Genomic DNA, 4,923 nt, shown 5'->3' with positions numbered 1-4,923 from the left:
CACAGGATAGAGCAGGGTTTAGGGCTGTTGTACATAGGGTCGCTATGAGTCGCAAACGACTCGACGGCACATAACAACAACAACAACTCTTAACTGTAATCCTTAGTTTTTGTATTTAGGCTTATAGTCTCATGGTTTCACCATAGATTTTCTACTTGTTAGCATCACAGGAAAAAGAAAAGCAAGGGACTTCTCTACACACATAGAAAGGAAAGAAATCTAAGAAAGTGTTTTTGTTGTCATGGAGCTGACGATGATATATGTTGTTATTGTTGTGAGGTGCTGTCTAGTTGAGTATGACTTATAGAAACTCTATGAACCAAAGATCTGAACTCCATCCTATCCTGTGCAATCCTCACACTTTCTGACACACAAGAGCCCATTGCAGCAGCCACCGCGTCAATCCACCTACCTGGTCAAGGGTCTTTCTTTCCTTCACAGACTCTCTACCCTTCCTAGCATAATGTCTCTCTCCAAGGAATAGCCCCTCCAAGCAACATACCCAAAGTATGTTAGGTAAAGCTTCATCATTCTTGCCTCCTTATTCATTGTCCAGTTCTCAGAAGACATATAGTGATCCTATGAATCTGCCGTATCCTGTACCATCCTCATGGAACCCATTGTTATAGTCACTGCATCAGACTCTTTTGTTGAGGGTTGGCCTCTCTTTCACTGATACTCCACCTTTCGCAACATGATGTCTTGTTCCAGAACTTGCCCATCCTAATAACATGCCCAAGTATGTGTTTTATTAAGTATAGAAAGACATTTGACTTTGTATATCATAACAAATTATGGATAACATTGATAAGACTGAGAATGTCAGAACATTTTATTATGCTCATGAAAAATCTATATACAGATTATTCACACGATAGAATACTACTCTGCGTTGACAAACAAGGAACTAATGAAATATTATACAAAATGGGTGACCCTGGAAGACATTATGCTGAGTGAAATATCTCATTCACAAAAGGACAGATCCTGCATAGTGCCACTGTTGTAAAAAATGGGACTGACATTGGGGTTGGGGGGAGACTGAAAAAGATGGGATAAATTATGTATACTGCATTGAAACAGAAGAGGGAGAGAACTGTTTAAAAGGGATATATGATTAGGTATTATTGTCATGACAGGAGTCGAGAATGAAGGCTGCATAGTGGAGTGGACTTTTGGGGAGGGATTATATAACAATGAAAGAATTTTTCTTTTACTTTTCAAAGAGAAGAGCAAATGGGGGGGGCAGGGAGAAAAGTGCAACAATGAATGAATGGAAATCCAAAGTCTCTGTAATCTTTCATTAAAATTAATAATAAAAAAAGAGGGGGAAAGAGTCTATACATAGATAACAAAGAAATTGTTCAAACACTGCATGGTTTAAAATCAAGAAAGGCATGTATCAGGATAGCATTCCTTCCCCACACTAGTGAATCTTTAGGCTGAGAAAATTGATGATGCAGTACTATGTGAATAAAAATGTAGAATTGGAGGAAGATTCATGAACAATATCTATTATGCAGATGACTCAACCTTGCTTTCAGAAAATTAAGATTTTAAAAGCTTACTGCAGAAGAAAGTATTATAAGAGTGAATATTACTCCCTGAAGTCCTAGCATGCTTCTTATAACTCACTATGTAACACTCTGTCCTGTGTTCATTCCTTGCACTTTAGCTTGGCACATTGCTACACTAAATGGAAGTTCTGTCGGTAATGAAAGAGCAAATGGATGTCAGATGGATAGTGTTCTACTGGATAAAAACAAAGGAGCAAACAAAAAACCAATGTAAGTGGTATCTTAAGGAAAGCATTTTAAAAGTACTGTTTGTGTGACAGTGTAGAAGATGCTATTGAGGCAAAGCAGTCATTTAAATGAAAAATAATGATCATTGGGATTAAACAACAACAATTTAATCAGGATAGGAATGTATTTCTTTCTCTTGAAAACAAATCTTGTTGTTATTATTAAGTGCCATCAAGTCAAGAATGATTTCTAGTGAACCTATAAACAACAGATCAGAACTCTGTCCTGTAATGTGCCTCTTCAACTCTGACACAATCAATCCATTGCTGCAGTCACTGAGTCAATTCATTTCGTTTATTGTCTTCCTCTCTTTCCCCAACCCTCTACCTTTACAAGCATCATATCCCTCTCAAAGGAATAGCATCTTCTAGTAACATGCCCAAAGTATGTGAGACCAAGTTTTGCCATCTTTGCCTCCAAAGAACACTCTGGATGCATTTTTTCAAGACTTACCTGTTTGAGTTTTTGCCAGTCTATTATGGGATATTCAATGCTCTTCTCCAATAAAACAACCCAAAGGCATCAATTCTTCTGTCGCCCTTATGTATTAACCAGCTCTTGGATGCATAGTAAGTGACTGAAAAGACCATGGCCTGAATCAGGGTCACCTTAGTCTTCAAACTGACATCATTGTTCCTCAGTAATTTGTTAGAAACAATTATCAACTATACTTAGGAGTGAACAGCTTGAAGAGTGAATGCACAAAGATGTCCAGGTTAAAGTGGCAAGTATTCATATATCTAATTTTGCTCTCGAAGCCACTCTTAAATCACAATAAAAGAGTTAGTTATGTTTTAAAGATACAAATTCACACTTGGAAAACTGGAAAGGGGACAGTCTCGGGAAAGGAAACAGAGAAGTAACTGACTTAATAGACCAAAACCTAAACCAGGATGGTGGTGGTGATTATTTGCCATCTAGCCAGAACTGACCCATAGCTGAACCCCAGAGGGTTTTCAGAGTCAGTAAATTGCACTCTATAGGGAGGACAATGCCTATCTTTCTCCTGCAGAGAATCTAGAGGATTCAAACCACACGCCTTGAACTAGATGTGGGGGTGATTATTCTTGTTGTTAGATGCCTATGAGTTGAGTACAACTCATAGTGATCCCATGAACAAAAGACCTGAATCCTGTCCTACCCTGTGCCATCCTTATCATCTCTGATACACTTGAGCACCAAACCAACCCAGTTTCTTCTACTGGAATAATAGTTCTCAAGCTTTAGTATGGACTAAAGCACCTAGCAGCTCATTAAAACACTTATTCCTGGGTCCTGCCCCAAAGTTTCTAATTCAGTAGAGCTAAGGTTAATTGCCTTCTACTTTATAACTAGTTATGACGCTATGACTATAGATAGCATATAGCTGATCAATAGTTTTCAGAGTTGACCATTCAGAAGCAGATAAGTAGGTTCTTTATAATCCAAGGTACCTCTGGGTGAATTAAAATCTCTGGGATATTAAACTCTTTCCACTATCCTGGAACTCCTCACTCTGAAATAAGGTCTGACAATTTTCATTTCTGTTGAGTTCTTAGATGTTGCTGATATAAGTCATCCCAGGACCACATTTGAGAACCAGTGTACTAGATAATCCTTAGTAGGCCTATACCTCATTTAATCAGAGGCCTTTGGACGTGTGGGAAGACAAAGGGAGTTGGGGAAGTTTTACAAGAGAAGTTGTTGTTTTTCTTAGGTGCCATCAAGTCAACTATGACTGACAATGATCCTTTGAACCTTGTCTTATCCTAAAGCATACTTACCATCTCTGATATGCTGGAGCCCATTATTAAAATCTGATGATTGCACACCCATCAGGGGTAGAAAATATAACCCTGAAAAACAAGGATATTTGTAAACACATATATGTGTTTACACACATATGCAAATAACTCAGTAATTTGGAGAGGTTCCCAACAGTGGACTTTCCCACGGGAGTACCTCTCCTGATCTCCTGACTGTTAGTATCAAAGATGTTGATTATAGATTCAACTAAGATTAAATTGTTGACAATTTCAACCTTTTCTCCATCTATTGTGATATTGCCTATGAGTCCAGTGGTGAGGATTTTTGGCTCTTGATGTTGAGTGAGAGGAAGCCCATATTAAAGGCTGTAGTCTTTGGTCTTCTGCAGCAATTGTTTCAAGTCCTTTATACTTTGGCAAAGAAGGTTGTACCATCTGCATAGTGCAGGTTATTTTCCAGTCTTCTGGTCAATCCTGATACCATATTCTTCTTCATAGAGTCCAGATTCTCTAATTATTTGCTCAGCGTACAGATTGAATAGATGTAGAAAAAGGCTACAACCCTGACAGGTTCCTTTCCTCTGTCCAGACAATAACTTCTTTGTCTTGGTATAGGTTTCACATGAACACAATTTTTTTGGCATTACCATTCTTCTCAATATTAGCCATAGTTTGTTATGATCATAATTCGTTCTTCTAAAATTAGTATTGCGTCAACATTGTCCCAAACGCTTGGTTTCCTGTATAACTCCATGATTTCTGACATCAACAGTTCCTCATTTGTTCAGTTTCCCCACTCATCTATGTCCCTTGAGTTCAGTTGTTTGCTGGAAGGTCTCCCAGAGACTCAGACCCATGGGGGAATGATTCACATGATTATAGGTACACAGGCCAGTTTTTCAGAGATAGGTGAGTGTTGTAGACTATCAGTCACAGTGTAAGTGGAAATACTGGCATCCCAAAAATAAAGCTAGCACTGAGGTCTCATGAACTTGTTATATAAGCCTCAAGTAAGGTAGGGCTAGTATCCCATACTTCAGCACAAAATAAATGATAAATCATTGGCTAGCAAATATATCTTGAGTGACAAACCTTCGACACCGCAGAGACCATCTCCTGGCTTTTCTTACCATTACACTCACATTTGAAGAATCACATTTCTCCCTAACAATCATAATAAACAAGGAAGTTCTGATGGCCTAGTGGTAAGAATATGGGAATGGGCTCTGGCTGCCTCTCTGGAAGTTCCAGGGTACGACCAATGGGAAAAGAGGCTACTTGCTCCTGGATATGGTAGATGCCTCCCTTCCTTCCCCCAGTAGCTTGTTCTTGGATGAACCATTTACATTTTATCACAAAGCTGTTTTGAGTAC

This window comes from Elephantulus edwardii, unplaced genomic scaffold (assembly GCF_000299155.1).
Source record: "Elephantulus edwardii isolate Elephantulus edwardi_28Jun2011 unplaced genomic scaffold, EleEdw1.0 scaffold00164, whole genome shotgun sequence".
NCBI lineage: Eukaryota > Metazoa > Chordata > Mammalia > Macroscelidea > Macroscelididae > Elephantulus > Elephantulus edwardii.
This window is presented reverse-complemented; position numbering follows the sequence as displayed.